At 46.9% G+C, this 17,435-nt stretch overlaps 1 protein-coding gene across 9 annotated transcripts in view; it reads left to right on the plus strand.

Moving 5' to 3' along the window:
- The first annotated feature begins 4,933 nt into the window (after positions 1-4,933).
- The window catches only part of CHL1 (cell adhesion molecule L1 like), a 125,730-nt gene continuing 113,228 nt past the window's right edge, over positions 4,934-17,435 (plus strand). For 7 of the 9 annotated variants that reach the window (XM_039734330.1, XM_039734331.1, XM_039734327.1 and 4 more), the window contains exons 1-2: positions 4,934-5,185; positions 5,439-5,526. The gene's annotated coding sequence lies outside the window, so the exon portion shown is untranslated. Of the gene's footprint in view, positions 5,186-5,438; positions 5,527-6,420; positions 6,443-17,435 lie in introns of those variants that run through there. The other 2 variants (XM_039734328.1, XM_039734329.1) reach the window with 2 other exon arrangements.

The raw sequence follows: 17,435 nt of genomic DNA on the forward strand, positions 1-17,435 counted from the left end.
TGGAGGGTGCCCAGGGAAGTTGTGGCTGCCCCTGGATCCCTGGAAATGTTCAAGGCCTGGTTAGACAGGGCTTGGAGCACCTTGGGATAGAGAAAAGTGTCCCTGCCCATGGACTGGATGGGCTCTAAGTCCCTTCCAACCCAAACCACTCTAGGATTCTATGGAAAATCAGGAATACTCTGTTGTGGCATCACTGGAGCTCAAACCATCCTTCCACAAATTCTGTGACAAAAGTGAGAGCCAGTTTTGCCCCAGCTTGGCTCAAGGGAATCTTCAATTCTGATGTTTCTTCAATTCTTTTCTGCTGGATGAAACGTTCTCCAGAGGTCAGTCTGTCTGTCCTGAAGCAGAGTACAAACTTGTGTGGAGCTTGCTGGTCCAGCTGGGAATTAAACCTAAATCCCCATCCACAGGCTGAGCTCTCATCTCCTGCTGTGCCTGTTTTTCAAGGAAAAGAGACCACGACCTCCTTTTTTGATGGAAACATATGGAAATATGTGCTTGGCCATAGGATACACGAGTCAGCCCACTCTGTGAATTGTTTTCCATCCTGATCTTTGGACCTGAACCTCTGGATGAGCCCCTTGCCTAAATGATCTTTCAGATGCACTGCTGTGCTCCTGCTCTTAAATGTTGTGGAGTTTGGTTTTTTTGGATTTATTTCTTTTCAACCTAGATCTTGCTACTTTCTTTCAGGACTGTAGGAAACCAACTGGAAAATAAGAACCAAATATTTCCCTGAATTTGAGCCTAAATCTCTTGGTGTTTGCACAGCAGACAGGCAGCTCGCTGTATTTTGGTGTCAGATTTGTTATTACAGATTAGATCAATTGTCTGGCTGCAGTAGCAAGTCCCCCCCCACCTTGTAATGCACTTAGTCAGTTGTGAAATCATGGACTCAGTGGTGGGAAAACCAGAAAATTCTCCATAACCCCTCCAAGCAATCAATTTATGCCCTGAAGCATGAGATTTGATTACCATTGTTATTATCTTAGCTTGCATAGTTACAAATGTTATTAGCAGTCATAAAATTATCCAGCCTTAAAAAAAATCAGATTAGAAAAAAACAAAAAAAAAATCCCAACATTTCAGTCCAGGTTCTTCAAAGCCTGAATTCCTGGGATTGCTTTGAACTGTGAAAAATGGTAATTCCTTTAATTCTCTTTAAATTTGGTGTCCTTTGATCACGTGGATTTCTCCTGGACTCTCATTAGGAAGGGATAGAGAGATGAGAATGAGATGAGAAAATGAGAATTTTCTGGCATGTCTGGAGTTTCTCTCTGGTCAAGTCCCATCCAACTTTCAGCATTTCAAAGCTGTGTTGATGAGGTGTGTTTATAGTCAGATCACTCAGGTCTGTGTTTAACAAACCATTAGCAGGATGTGCATCACCCTCTCTCTGTTTTTCCCTTAATGGTCCAAATCTTTTCCTATTAACTCCAAGCTCCCAAGCAGCTCAGTGATTCTCAAACTGCATCTCAGCTGGTATATCTTAAATACTCTATAAATTCAAAAGTTAAGGAAAATACTGCAAAATCTTGCAGCAGGGCATCATTTCAAAATTTAGATGGCATCATGTCAATTATTTTAGCCACTTAATTTGTCCAGGACTGAACCAGATTCTCAGCAGCTTATTCTATTTTTATTTTTTTTGTCCACATCAAATTGTGGTTCTTGATATTCAAATACATTCCCCTTTTTGCATATCTACCTATTCAGAAAATTACAGCATCTTTATTAACGAGCTCTGCTGATGGGCTATGTGCTGGCAATTACAAGCAAATTAACTTCCTCCACAGAAAATGTGGCCAATCTGTTCTTTTGTCCTGAGTATTTCATGTGTCTTAAAAGGCATTTAGAGTAGGATTTGGAATTCTCTGTGCCTGCCACCAGACTCTGGGACTGGGTTTAAGATGGTGGGTGTGTCTTGAGGGAGAACACTCAGGAATCAGGTAACAAGTTAGAGTTGGGATTGGCAAAACCCATCTGCTATTCCTCCTTCAGACAATACCTCAGGTAAATATTCTCAGAGGGTTCTCTCACACTTGATTTCAGACAATATTATGCATTTAATGTGTATTTTAAATTTGTGATCAGTACCAGCCTAGAAAGAATAAATTTTTTCCAGTGTTTCCAGCAGTGTTGCTCTCTCATTCTCACATCAAGCAGAGGTCTGATGAAAAGGCCCCTTGATTTTCAGCAGGAAATCCCAAAATAAAGAGCAGTTTTGTGAGATGCAGAGAGGACCACACTGAGCTTCTCTGTCTTTATTTTTGTTTGGTGCAGACTTAAGTGCCACGACATTTGCCCCATTTCATAGCCCAGTGAAATGTGAGGCACGATTGATTATGTCTATTTACACTTTACTTAAGGCAAACCCTATTCTCAAATAGATTTAGCTAGTGCCATGTTATTATTGTTAACAGGAACACATTTTATTTTATTTTGCAACTGTGGAGCAGCTCTGGGCAAGCTGCTGTCCTTGGGCTTTGCCATCAGCTGACTTCCTAGCACAAGAAAAACTTTGTGCATGATTTGTGAAAAATTAAAACCATTTAATGCTTTCCATATTGTGGCCTCAAACCTGAACATGGGAGAAGACCTTGGGAAAATCACATTGACAGGGAGGATCTAAAAGCTGGGCCAGCCAAGCAGGGAAATGAAGGTCTAAGGGGTGGCTGCATTCTGCAAGGCCAGCTTCCCTCCTTCTGTGGCACAGGGATGGAGGGATGGGCAGCTGGGAATTTGACTTTGGCAGCAGCCCTGCCTCAAGCAGTCTCTGCAGGTCATTGAATTTCCTCTCTTCCTTCTGCCAGAGCCCTGCAAAAATCAGCCTGGAAACTGCTGGTGCTGCCCAGGCATCCTGGGTGGAACTCAGCCCTGGCTGGGCAGGGTGAGGTCCATGTCCTGTTCAGACTCAGGTGTTGTTTCTTATCCATGTTACAGTCTCACAAGCTGTGAGCTCTGCGGCAATTCACTAACAAGCTACAAAATGACCCTGTATCTATCTCTAAAGGTCTTGTAAGGAAAACCTGTCCAATTAAGAAATGACACCTTAAATTATTTTTACTTTTAACTCGATAACTAATCACCCATGTCCCACAATGTAGACTTTTCTGTCCAATTACAAAATATCACCAAAATGCATGAAGAAGAAGGTGAAGAAGAAGGACCAGCCTCCACCCTAAAACCTCCATCTTGCTTTATATATATTACTACATTCTAAAACCTTTAACTCTAAGTTTTCTACCATGTGATATAACACACTTCTATTCAAACTCCACACCTGTAATCCCAGTGCTATCAAGGAATTTTGGAAGCCTTCTCCACACCTCAGGTCAATGCAGTGTTCTCTTGGGGGTCAGTGCCTGTCAGCACAGAAAGTCCAAAATTCTCTCAGCCAGGCTGAGAGTCACTGGCTCCACTTTTCATCCTCCCGGCAATGGCAGCAGGGGCAATGCCAGCTCTCCCTGGCTCTCCCAGCTCTCTTATCTCTGCTCCCAGACAAGCAGCTTCCCACCCTCGGCATTTCCAATTATTGACAAGGCTCGAGGGAATCTCCAAACCTCTGGATTGGAGTCAATCTCTGCTGGCTCCTAGGTATGGGGTCAGAAGGCTTTTCAATCCACGGGCAGCCCTCAGACATTCCTCTGGAGCTGCCTCCCTGTCCATTTATTGCCCAAGTTTCCGCTCACAGGGCACAGGTCTGTTGCTTAGCTGTTGGTTGCTTTGGAAAGCAATGTGCTGTAAATATAACATTTCACTGTCTTCAGACGGAACAGTGACTCAATTCATGATCTGGCGTGGATGGAGTGTCCAAAGGGAGGATTCCCAGTCCTCTGGTGTGCTCTGGGCTGGGTGTTTGTCACACAGAAATCTCCCCAACTTCAGAGCTTCCTCAGCAGCTTTCCATGCTCTGCTCCATGCATTTATATTGGTGCTGGTTCACTCATGCATAGTTGAATATAAAAATCCTACCTATTAATTGCCTGACTTTGCATGACTGCAAACTTACCATTGTTTGAACTGTTTTGCATTTACTTAACAAATATATTAAACTATTCTGCCCTTTCCCCTTCTACTTTTCAGATATTTTTTTTTCTTTTACTGCCATCTTTATAATGCTTTTCCTTAAATTTAATTATTTACTCCTCCTTTATCCAAAAGGCAAGCTCACCTACTTAAATCTGCAGGAAATAAACAACAGTTGGCCACAAATTCCAATTGCCACTGTCCCAAAAATCTTTAACCCAAATGCTAATAATCCCCCGGAGTGCCACTGTGCTTCGGTAGGGTGGGTTTATGGTTTAATGTCCGTGAATGCTACTTTGTGATTATTGTTCATTGCATTAGGCAAGGCTCAGAGAAAAGCAAAGCCCCCAAAGGTCAGCAGCGAGACGGAAACGTCTGAGGAGTCCGAGCCCTCGTGGAAATGATTACGTCTGGCCTTCCCCATCTCTGGGGATGGAGTGCTTAAGACAATGACTGGCACGTTTGTGACGACTGTTTTTACCGATCACTTAAATATTTAGCCCATTCCACGCAGGGCTCGGGGAATGAAGCGCCCAGGCAGAGTCCGGGCGCTCAAGCGCACTCGTGAACCTGAGCTGGGTCTGTGGTCAGGTACAGCACACAGGGAGGGCATTTGCCAAAAAAAAACCCAAATTTTTTTTTTTTTTTTTTTTTTAAAGCCGAGGAAAATAGGGTTTTCAGAGGTTTGGCGCTGGGATGCTTGGGTGTATGAGGGTTTAGTTAAGGGAGAGGGGGGAGTGGGGAAGGGCTAAACCCAGTTGCGGTTTTCTTAATCTTCATCCTTTCCTCTGAAAAGCAGCGACAATTCTCCACGCGAGAGAGGGGTGAGACCAGGCGGGGACCGTCCCTTCCCCGGCAGCGCCTCGCTCCTCCTTGCCTGCATTTCGGCGGAGCGAGAGCATCCCGGGTCCCGCCGGGGGCAGCGCCCTCCGTTCCGTTCTCCTCCTCCCGCCCCGGTTCTGGGCTGGCCAGGCCCCGGGGTCCCTCCCCGGCACCTGCCCGGCTGCGGGACGGCCCCCCCGGGCTGGGGGCGGGCAGGGCTCCCCTCGCTCGCTCCTCTCCTCCCTCCCTGCATCCGCAGGTGCCGCCCGGAGCAGCGGGGCGGAGGCGCCGCCGGCAGCCGGCTCCGGCCGAGGGGATCCGGATCGGGCAGGTGGGACCCGGAGCGGGGCCGGAGCCGGGGAAGGGGGTGGCTGTGCCCCGGGGGAGGCTGTGGGGATCGCCGGGGCTCGTTGCCATGGCTCCCTGCAAGCTCCGCCGGAGGAGATAGCGATGCCAGTCACGGAGGGACCCTCTCCCTCCTCGTGGGTGTGGAGCGGGGCTGGCTTTGGGGTGGTTGCGTTGGGTTTTTCCGCTCCCCCTCCTTCCCTCCCCCCTTACCTCCCCCTTTTTTTTTTGGGGTGGAGCGATTAATTCGGAGCGCCGGGACGGGGCTGCGGAGCCGCCGCCGGGACCGGGACCGGGACCGGGACCCTCCGCCCGCCCGGGCTCAAGGTACGGCGGGGGCAGCGGGCAGGGCTCCGGGGGCGTCCGGCCGCGGGGCTCGCCCTGCCTGCCTCCCGAAGCGCTCTTTAATTATTGTCGCTCTGATTTGGAAACTGGTTTTCCTGCTGCCGGCGCCGCACCTGGTCCCGCAGCGGCGGCGCCCTGCAGAGCGATCGGGCAGCGGAGCCGGGCTCATCCCGGCCCGGGGGCGAGCGGGGGTCCCGGGGCAAGCAGGGGGCTCGGGGGGTCCCGGGGAGCCGCTCCGGCCCCTTCTCCCCGCACTCGGGTCCCCGGGCGGAGGAGCCGCTGCCCGGGGGAAGTTTCGGGGGTGCGGAGCCCCGCGGAGCCGGGGGATGGAGCCATGGGCTGGGGGACACAAACAGGGGACAGGATGGAGTCACGGTCCAGAGGACAGAGCCATGGGCTGGGGGACGGAGCCACGGGCCAGGGGACAGAGCCATGAGTCAGGGGACAGCGCAGAGGGTCCAGGGGACAGAGCCATGGGCCGGGGGCGCTGGGCTGGGGGTTGGCAGGTCAGTCCCGTGTTGCTCTAGGTGGGCTCGAGTTTGCGAGCCCGGATGTCCTGCATCTTGGCCAGCACTTGTTTCTGTTTCCCAAATGGTCTTGGAGAGGATTTAGGGTGGTTTTGCTGCAGTTCCTAGATAATTCCCGAAGTCCCCCGGTTGTTTTTTTATTTTTATTTTTTTTTCGCTGGGGAAGCGATGTGCCCGTGTTGCGCTGCAGGAATCGCTGGGGCTCGGTGTCTGGGCTGTGTGTTATCGATTGGTGTTGCATGATCAGAGAGCATCGGGGAGCTTGGCAACGCAGTCCGAGGAGATTCTGTTTTCCTGTAGTCACACAAGCAAACGTACGTGGGCTTTGCATCTGCCGCTTCCATCCTTAGGGATACTTGGCTTCTTTTGGGGTAAGAAGGGACTGAGCTGTGTTTTGTTGGGTTGTGTACAGGTGTTCAGCACTACCTGGGAATACTTTTGCTTGAAATGTGGTTTTGAAATATTTCTCCAGAGCAGTGACAGGTGGCATTTCTGTGTCCTTGCCAAGGGTTTGGTGTGACCGAGTTGATATGTGCTGTGTAGGTCCCCCAAATCTCATTCCACAAGCAATAAATAATAAATGTTATGACTCTAGAAAGGGGAGGAGGTGAAAAGCTGTAGTTTAAATAAATATGTATTTTTTTGCCATTTATGAACGTGAATTGTTACCTCGTTGGAGCTGTGCTTGCCTTCCTCTGGCCATTGCTTCCCACGTGCCTCTGCTTATCTTCTGATATGAAACACCAGAGTGCACAACTCCTGCTGTGTTAACACTTCTCTCCTGCTTAAAAGTAATACATTTTCATTGTGTTTCGAAAAATCCCAAGCCAAATGAAGCCCCCTCTCTCTCAATGAGTCATTAAAAATTAGGAAATTCTGGCTCACCAGTTTCTGGTGCTCATTTAAGCTGAGCATCTGCTGTCAGTGGAGTCTGGCTTGCAGAGGAACTACAAGTCCAGATCATGTGACATTAAAATAAGATGCACTGGATAGGACACCGAGATTTGCAGAAGGTAATTTCTTTAGAAATACTGCCCAGTGTATATGAAATTATCATTAAATATCTTCAGTAAAAAAACACCTGCCAGCAATCAAGAAGTTGAAATTTTGCCATAAGCAGCACACAGCTTGGAAACCAATTTGCTTCTAAACTCTTCCTGTTTATTATTGATTTTTATCAAAATAGAGATGGGATGAATCTTGAATATGAGGCTCAAATAAAGAGACTGTACTTCAGCAATATACATTTAACTCAGTGAGTGCAATTATTGTGGGCATTCAGTATGAGTTACTTCAGTAATTAAACTTCATGCATGAAAATGTAACAGTCCACTTCTTCACCCAAGAAAGCCAACAGATAAGCCTTATTTAAATGAAAGATTACATTATTCACAGCTTGCATGTGTACCTCGAGTGGCTTGGACTGGGGCCACCTTGTTTGCCAGTAAAAATTTACTTTATCACTTCTATTTGGGAGGGAAAAAAAATGGAACAAAGAGGATTTTATTCTTTACATAAAACGATGTTGGGGACAGTTGCTCCTGTGATCAGAAAGGATCTGCTCCTTTCCCCGTTGGGAGAGGACAGGGACTACTTTAAACACTACTAATTAGATCAGTTTATCTTGCACGCATTACAATGCTGTAGTTAGTTAATTATAGCTTTTCCCATTAGCAGTATGTTAAGAATAATGGATTAACATATCACACAGATCAAAAGAACATCTACAAAGTTTATCTTCGAGGAAAGAAAGTGTTATTGTGTGTCAGGAAGTCCCCCTGGCTTTCCCAAGGCACAGATTTTGTTGGAATTCCTGAGCTGGTGCTTCAGAGTCCATGAATGACTTGAATTGATCACAAACAAGTGACACTGGAGCTCTTGGTTGCTTAGCAACCCACCAAGATGCCACGATTTCTTTTGGTATATTTGTCCAGTAAAGTAGAAATTCAGTTTTGTTACAGATCATGGGTTCTTTGCTAGCACAAAGGCCACCCTATAATAGCCCTAAATCACGGAGAATGAAAATTGATGTCCCAGCACAGGGTGTGGGAGCAGCATGGGAATGAAAACAGAGCAGGAATCTTGTTACCATATTCTGGTGGTGGTGTGCTCAGTGTTTTATAACAAGTTTTAATTGTCCTTTCTTGGTTAGACTTCTAAAAATCATTAGTGGGACAAGTTTTATCAAAGAAATGAATAAACACCACCAGGTGCTGTTTGAACGGTTCCCCTCAGGCTCTCATGAGGGGATCCTGTGAGATCCTGCAAGGTCTGTGGGGTTCCCCTGAGCTCCACTTTGAAATAAACCTGGAATGTGTGGTTTGATTGTGGTCTGAACTATCCCCTGGCCCACAGGGCTGGGGAGCTCTGCTGGCTGCTCCTCACAGCAGACCCTGGGTCCTTAGCAGATCTTTTTGGGTAGAGGAATAACTCGAAGAGCAGAAGGAAGATCGATGTTATTGTGATTATCTACCCATGGGCTTCAATGAATTATATTTTGGTCAATGGGCTCTTTTTTGTTCCCTCTGGCTCCATGTGTGCTGGACCATGGGAGGGAATCCTGCATCATCCCATCCCCATTCTCTGTGCTTCTGTTGGGGTTACAGGGCCAGGGAACCCCCAGGGGAGTTTGGGCTGAGCCTGAGCCAGGATATTCCAGGAGCTCCCTCTGTGCCCTTCAGCTGCTGATGGGCTTTTCATCCCTGGCCTGAGCTGGAGCAGAGCTTTGCAGTGTGTGTGGGTGGACCTGGGGCTCCCAGCACCCTTTTGCTCTGCTTATCTCCACCCTTGTGAGCTCTGCTCTGTGCTCATACAGACAAACCCTCATCCTGCTGAAAGCGTGCCTAGGAAAAGGCTGCTGGGGCTGGGAGAACTGCAGGGTGTCATGGCACTCATGCTGCTCAAATAGCAGTGGAGATTTCTTCCCTCGGGATGAGAAAAAGGAATCCAGGTACTTCTCTTTGTAGAACTTGAGTATTGTATAATATTGTATTGAATATAATTGACTCTCTGTGGGGCAGGAGGGGGTTGTGGCAGTGCCCACAGGAACTGCTGAGACCACACTGAACCAAATTCCAGCTCGTTGTCACTGTTCCTAGGCTAAGATTGTTATAATTCATAATCTGTGTGCTTGTAGTTAATTGCCCTTCTAGGCTCAGACAGGCTCAGGTGAAGAGCTTAGGTGAAGACCTGTGATCTTGGCTGACTTTGGTGTGGGTTGTTTTTTCCCCTGTTGTTTCTGTGTAACAAAGTCAGTGCTCAAAACTCAAGGTTGTTACATTTAGCTTCTTTTTTTCCCCTAGCTACTCTCTTCTGTTTTGTTCATTGACTTGTGTAAGTGCATTTGCATTCCCAGATGCTGATTAGTGATTGCCTCTCCATGATAAACAGATGAAGGTGCTTGGTGATGTTTGGTGCCTCAGGTTTCTCCTCCCAGCATGTCCAGGCACCCTGCACGAAGCACACAGTGAGTGATGGCTGTGCTGATGTTATTTTCTGGGGTTTCAGCACTCCCTAGCAGATGTTCCCTTCTTCCTTCATTGCACCTGGTCGTGTGAAGATCAAAAATAATGCAGATGGAGAACAGTTTATCATTAAAAGTAGTGTTTATTGATACAGCTTAACTAGCTTGTGGTTTTCAGTGCAGTGATTTCCTGTTCCATGTATGAAGGACAAAAAATTATGTTGCTTTCTTCATTAGGGCTTCTCTTCTATTTTCTTTTGCTAGTCCTCTCTTTTTCTCCATTTATGAAGAAAAGGACCAACTTTATGTGGTTTTCTCCTTTAGTTTGCTTTTTCTCTCTTGCAGCAGGCAAGAGTTAAATCAGAGGTGTGGTGAGGGTGTGATTCAGGTTAAGGGAGGGTGAAGAGGAGTGGGGGGGGGACAGGGATGAGCCTGCTTGGATCCATCCCCACCATTGCTCCCGTTCTGTGGCACAGAACTGAGATGTCTGGGTGCTAGCCTGAGCCAGTGGTGGAGCCTGGGCAGGGCTGTTTCTGTGAGAGAGCAGCTTTGGAGGAGATTTGCACCAGCTGCTTCCCAGGCTGGCTGAGAGAGCCCCAGCCAAGCTCCAGACAGGTGAGCTCAGGCTGTCCCTGTGCCAGAGCCAGAGCTGCCAGTGTCCCTGCTGGATCCTCCCGGTGTCTGCAGCCAGGGAGCTGTGGGAGGTGACACCTGCCATGGGATTTATCCTCAGAGCAGCACCAAGGGGTCTCTGCCTTGCTCTGGGAGGGCTCGTGGTCCCCAGCCTGGCCCTGTGTCACTGTCCCTGCCTGGTGATGCTGCTGCTGCACTTGCTGCCTCCTCCTCTTCCTCCTCCTGAGAGCATCAAAGGCAGCACCTGGGCTGTTCATTTCTCCTTCTGAGAGGGATTTAAAGGTGGGATGAGCCCACACGAAGGGGCTCTGATGGCTGGGGAGTCTCTGTGCCCTCCTGGAGAATACAAAGTGTAACTACAAACAAGGCAAGCAGTGAGAGCACGAGGCTGCAGCCCCAAAGAACTCTAAACATTGCAGTGAGCCAAAGCCCTCTGACCTCCCAGTACAGCTTAGCTCGATGATTTTGGTACTTTCAGATATCTCATTTCAAGCTCTCCGTTTTTTGGGAGGCCCAAGGGATGACTCTGCAAGGTTTAAGTCACTATTCAGAGCAGCATCCTGGCTGGAATGAATGGGAAAGGCAGAAATCTGAAAAAAAAAAAAAAGGCAGAATTGGGCCCATCCACCTTCCAGTGTGTGTCTGCTTTGGTGACTTTTGGAGTGTGACACGAGCAATTCCCTGTCAGCCTTCCCTGCTGGCTGACACAGAAGAGGTGGCTTTGAATGCTGCCTGCTGTGCTTGTATGGCACTTGAAAGGAGAGAGGGCTGCCTTTAAGGAGAGCCTTCCCACAGCTTTAAAGGAGATTTGAAAAATGCAGCGCTCCGTCCTGTCACGTGCTGTTCCAGCATTAAACCCGATGGAAACCTGGAACAATGTCTGAGGAAAAAATGCCAGTGTGCACCCCCAGTGCTTCAAATAAAATCAGTCCTGATGGAAGATTGCTCTGCTGATAGGGAAAGGAACATTATTCTTGGGGGGCAGATTTTTTTATTTTTTTTTTCTGCTAGAAAAATCCCCAACAATGCTTTCAGCTAAAGGACTGATTAACTCAATGGGGTTTGATGTTTTTTTAACACATGCATTTTTACAGTTATTTACCATTATTTTTGCATTTTACTTAAATCAGAGAATGGTTAATAAGAAGAGATTGTAGGTTTGGAAGCAGACACATGTTTTTCCCAAGGTTGATCTTGTAGGTCTGTCTGTCCATCACTAAAATCCTTCCCTCTGGGCAGTTTGTGTTGGTTGATCCAGGTCTGTATGTACACTTGCATCCATGGCTTGTCTAATTTTGTTAATTTTACTTCTTCATAAGAAAAATACTCCAAACCACAATCTGTTTGCTGAGTTCAGTTGAACTTATTACTAAAAATTGGGATATTGCTCAAGTGCTTTACTGAATAAGGGCCCAGTGTTCTATTTTTCACTTTCATATCACTCCACCAATGACTTTGTTCCAGTAAAACTTCATTGAGAGGACAGATTTTAGAGGATTTCTGTTGTAAGTCAGAGGAGGTCCTGTCTGATTATTTTTTTTTAATTACTCAGTTTTACAGGAATAAGCTGTATTCAGTTTTGCTTTGAGTTCTTCCAAGGCATTGGTCAAACCTGCAGTGATATTGGTCATTACCATCCCCATTCCTTTGAGATAAACATTCCTTTTGTTGCATCTGGGCAGAAGAAAATGGCACAGAACTGAAGTACTGCTATCTTCCAGTTCTAGTGGCCGATTTTATTTAACATATTTTTGGGATAATCCATGGTGACTTCCAGGCTGGATATTGCCCAGCACTGGTGAAGTCATGGCGCCACTGAAATGGATGCTCAAACTCCCAGTGACCTCAGCAGAGTCAGCTTTTTGTCCCAGGAGTGATGAAAATCTCATTTACAGCCTAACCAGTTTGAGGAGGAGGTGTAATGGTGTAATGTACTGAATAAGTCCTTGACTGATACAAATGAGGCTGCTTCAGCTCAGGGTGATTGAGTTACCCTGGCTTGTGCCATCTGGGATTTTGGAGAATCCACCATCCACGTGGGCTCTGCAGGCAGCAGAGTTGGGAGCTCTGTGTCTCTGCCTCCTCTCAAGTGTCTCCTGCTTTGACTGGGAACAAATGCCCAGCAAACAGCCCTGAATATTCCTGTTCTCTGGGCCACACAAATGACAACAGTGGTGGTAAGGAGGAGCAGTGATTAAAGGGCTGTCCCAGCTGTACAGAGCTAAGCCATACCTGCTCCATTAAACTGACAGGGTTAGCACTGAAATCCACAGTAATTGCTCAGGGTTTACCACCTGCATGACAAATGCACCTTTCTGTTACTGACTGCGTGAGGCTGGACTTAGGCTTCCACCTAAATCTGGGATTTTTATGATCTCTGCTGAGCCTGTGGAATTGCAGCCTCCCTGCTGTCAGTGTGCAGAGCTCAGCCCAGGGTTCTGCTCACCCTGATTTTTGGCTAATTCCTGTCCAGACAGTGCCCACCTGCTGGGAGAGGCTCTGGCTTGCCTTTCCAGGTTCATATTATATCCAGGGAATTGCTGGAAAGGAGCTTTTTGAGGCGTGTTACAGAGCAAAGCTTTACTAAAGGTGAAGTGCAGCCAGTGTGGTGGCACCAGAAAGTAATCACAGAGTGGTCTGGGGTGGGAGGGACATTAAGGATCATCTCCTGCCTCCCCCTTGCCATGGCAGGGACACCTTCCCCCATCCCAGGCTGCTCCAAGCCCTGTCCAGCCTGGCCTTGGGCACTGCCAGGGATCCAGGGGCAGCCACAGCTGCTCTGGGCACCCTGTGCCAGGGCCTGCCCACCCTCCCAGGGAGGAATTCCTTCCCAATATCCCATCTAAAGCTGCTGTTTCAGTTTGAATCCATTCCCCCTTGTTCTGTCACTACATGCCCTTGTAAGTAGTCCCTCTTTATCTTTTTTGTAATAATTATTTGGCGATGCAGCCCCTAAAGAAAAGGAAATTTCTGCCGTCTCCTTCCCCGGGAGCAGGATGCTGCCTTTTGGAGCATTGTACCTCATTATCCTGCCAGAGCAGCACATTTTCCCTGTCAGCCATTCCCCCTGTCAGACATCCCTGTGCAGTGAAACCTCACAGAATTCCAGCTGCATAGCAAGAGGAAAATTTCATCTTGGGTGCATTAAATTATGCCTCAGTGTTCATTCAAGAAAAAACAACCATGAAAACCACAACAGGCAACAAACCTGGAGGGTTATTCACAATCTTATCATGTGTACCACGAAGAAAAAAAAAAAAATTGGAATAATCTTTGCATTCAGCAGATAAGCAGTATTCTCCCTACAAACCTTTTCCACTGTGATCCTCCAAAATGTATGCTGAGCTTGTCTGTGCACAAAGCTCCCTGAAATGGGTGGTCAGACCAAATTTTTTATCCCTGGATAGGATATAGTCAGGAATGTTGTGTATTTTCCCTGCTAATTACATAATGCACTCACTGAAAAGAATAATGTATGCAAAGTTTGGATGCTCAGGCAATGACAATCCATTTAACCATTTATAGCTTCATGTGTTTTATAATCCCTGAACCCAAATGTCCCCAGAGAGGGAACATGCCCTTAAAAATTTTCAGCCTTTAAATTAAGTGAATTTAAATTCCCTCATTTGCATACTTTCCCTTTCTTTGTTCTGCCTGAATGAGATATTACTCCAGTAATTGAACTGTAATTTCAGCCCAGGTAAATGATGTAGGACAGGCGCGATTCCGGGCGCTGCCTGAGCCGCTAATCCCGCGGTTTGCAGCACACCTTGGAGAGGAGAGCCTGTCCAGCCCACTTAGGATCACCCAGCACGGGGCTGCCACTTGAAAGTTCAATCAATCTCTGGTGCTAAACGTGCTCCTGGGGGGAGGGAATTCCTGGGAAACAAACTTCTCACTCAGCTGATGTCATACAGAATTCCAAAGGGGTTTGGGGCAGAAGGGACCTTAAAGATCATCTTGTTGCAGCCAAGCCCTGTCCAACCTCTCCTTGGGCATTTCCAGGGATGGGGCAGATGCTGGGCAGCTGTTTCCACCCTCACAGAAAACAATTTATTCCTGATATCTCACCTAAATTTCCCCTCTTTTCAGTCTGAACCCATTACTCCTTCAATTTGAATCCTATCACTCCAGTTTCTGCTGAAATACATAGATGGGTCAAAGCTGAATTCTCCTACAAATAAAATACTATGAAATTTTATAACATTTACAAATTTTTGCTGAAGAAGGGCACTGAAGCTTCTGAAAGAGTTTTCCTGAGCAGGCTCTGGTGATGGCTTTTTGGTGTGTGCTGTTCTCAGCCCATGGATTTGGCATCTCTGTGCCTGGGTGACAGCTGAACTGGGATGGGTGGGCAGGAGTGGTGTGGAGGGAGAGGTGAGACAACATCTGTTGGGACAAGTCTTGGTTATGATCTTTGGGAAAGACTGGGCCATACAAGGTTGGCAAAGTGGTTTTGGCTCCATTATCCTGTGTATTCTCTGCAGGAATACAGGAGAAGGGGTCAGAGATGATTGTCTGGAGAGCTTGGCACCAGTCCCAGAAAAATAATCGAAAAGTTGATAGAGGAATGAATTAAAATAAAGAATAGAGATAATTAAGGCTTCTATGGAAAGGGAGGAGTTACAGGTTTGATAAATGAGGATAACTGAGGTTTGTGTCAGGGTTTTCTGCTGTTAGGTGTGGTATGCTGTGAAACCTCAGTTAAAACCAAACAATCCCAGCAAAGCTGGTGTGTGGAACTGGCAGCAATCTTGTTTCACAGAATCGTGGAATGGTTTGGGCTGGAAAGGACCTTAAATCCCACCCAGTGCCACCCTGCCATGGCAGGGACACCTTCCACTGTCCCAGGCTGCTCCCAGCCCTGTCCAGCCTGGCCTTGGGCTCTCCAGGGATTCAGGGGCAGCCCAGCAGGCTGAAGGACAAATAGGATCCTTTCACAGGGATTTTATCTGAGTCCATGAGAGGGCTGGAAAGCCAGGGTCAGTTGTGGTGTCAACAACTGAAAGAAAGGGTTTACAAACCTGGAGAGTCAAGGAAATAACCACAATATTGATTTGAAGAGTGGAGGAAATTCCCTGCAGTGAGAGATTTAGAGCTCAATCTGCTTAGCTCATCAAAAAGAGGATTGAGAGGGGATTTGATTACAGGGACAAGTATTTTCATGGGGAAAGCATATCCAGCTTTTTAATCAAGAAGAGAAAAGAAAAATCAGACCCAATAGCTGCAAGCTGGAGCCAGACCATTTTAAATTAGACATTAAAGACTTTTTTATTTTTTTTTAATCTGTGATTAACCACTGTAATGAACTGTGATGTGTTCAGATGGAGACTGGATACCTCGTGTGACACAATCAAACATGAGTTGCTGGATATGTTTTGCAGAGGATAGGGACAAACACAACAGAATGTGCTGTACAGAAAGGTGCAAAGGCCTTAAAATGTGTGAGCATTGGAAGGGCAGTCGAGGAAGAAGGAAGAAAAGGGAGGAACTTGCATGGGAAGCACAAAAAGGAGGAATAGAAGCACTGAAAGGACAAAGAAAGGAGTTTCAGAGCTTCTGTTTCGAGTATTGCAGCATATGTGTGAGCAAAGTGAGTTTTGGCATTGGGAGACCTTGGGTGTTGGCAGAGCTGGAGTCATCTGTCTCCCAGTCAAAACAGCAATTTTGGATTCTGGGCTTTGCTAATGATGATAAAGAAACCTCCTATTTGTGGCCTGGGCTTTTGGCAGAGTTGTGGTGCTGGGGGAGAGGATGGTGCTGCCAAGAGCAGGGATGGACCCGAGGGTGGGGTCCCACCAAGGCTGTGCCACCCTCCCCCGGAGCCAAGGGCACATCCTGTGTCCCTGGGCATTGCTGTGATGTCCCATTCCAACACCGAGGTGTCCCTGGGGTCTCCTGTGTGCCCCCCACTTTGCTGCCACCAGTGTCTCACACACACAAGAGTTAGAGGAAATTATGAACTTTATATTTGTGCTACTGAACCAGATTTTCAGGATGATGCCTGGAGAGGTTGCCTGGAACAGAGTTAAAGGAATAAAGTAGGGATTTCTTTACAACTCCATCCCAAAGGTGTTACCTTTGTTATATATTTGTGCTACTGAACCAAATTTTCAGGATGATGCCTGGAGAGGTTGCCTGGAACAGAGTTAAAGGAATAAAGTAGGATTCACCTTGGGCAGGACAAGAGCCTGGCTGTGGTTCCACCCAAGGTGGACTCTGAGTCACGAGTTCTCACACTTTTATCAGTTCTGGTCCATTTCCATGTTGGGTTCATTGTCCAGTTCCAGCTCCAGGTGATGCAGTCCCACCCTCCCAGGTTGCTCCCGTCCATTCCCTGTTGTTTGCACTTTTTGGGCTGAAGCTGCAGTGGTGTCCTTGGTTCTGGAAAAGGATTGTTCTGTGTAACTGAGCTGGGAGGAGAGCTGCTGACACTGTGTGTGGGGTTCAGAGTCACACACCAGTGCAGTGCAGAGCCTGGGAAATATGAAAGCTGAAACTGAAGGCACCAAGGAAATCCCACAGGGAAATGTCAGTGGTCTCAGGATTTTTCATGTGTTCTCTTTCTATGTTTGTTCTCTGAAGTTGTTTCACCAGAGCAGTGATTGAGACTTCTTTTTTCCAAGAAACATAACTATATTACAACTGCTTGGAGTGCCTAATAATGAGATAATCATTAATTTACGCCTAACATTGTGTATTTTCTGTGTGGCAGTGCAGTGGTTCATCATGACCCTGCTCCAGGTGACTTTGTTGATCTTTTCCCTGTGGATCTTCAGCTATAAGGGAAGTGAAACAGATGCCTAAAGATTGTCAGTAATTTTGCTATCATGGGAGCTCTTCAGCCAGGACTGGAAATCACTTTTCCAGAAAAATTTCCAAAACTCTTCTTTACCTCCATAGCAGAGAATATTCTATCATGGTTATGTCCAGGGAAATCACTCACATAATCCTGTTGTTTTACAACTCCATCCCAAAGGTGTCACCTTTGTTTAGCAACATTCCCTGCATTGTTTTTGCACTGGAAGAGAGTCACTATTTCAGGATCTTTTCAGTGGAAATAAGAGCATGTTTTCTTTCTCTCTAGATAACAAAACCATCAACTCTTTGGGATAAATTAGAACTCCAATTATCTGCAGCTCTGTTTCTGCCTTGGATGGCCATGGATATTTCACACTGAGTACCAGAGTGTGGAATTGGGCTGGGTATGGCCATAGTCTGCTATGGGAATAAACTGATTTATTGGGGAAAAAAAAAACACAAAGCAA

This window comes from Passer montanus, unplaced genomic scaffold (genome assembly GCF_014805655.1).
Source record: "Passer montanus isolate IOZ18808 unplaced genomic scaffold, ASM1480565v1 scaffold9, whole genome shotgun sequence".
NCBI lineage: Eukaryota > Metazoa > Chordata > Aves > Passeriformes > Passeridae > Passer > Passer montanus.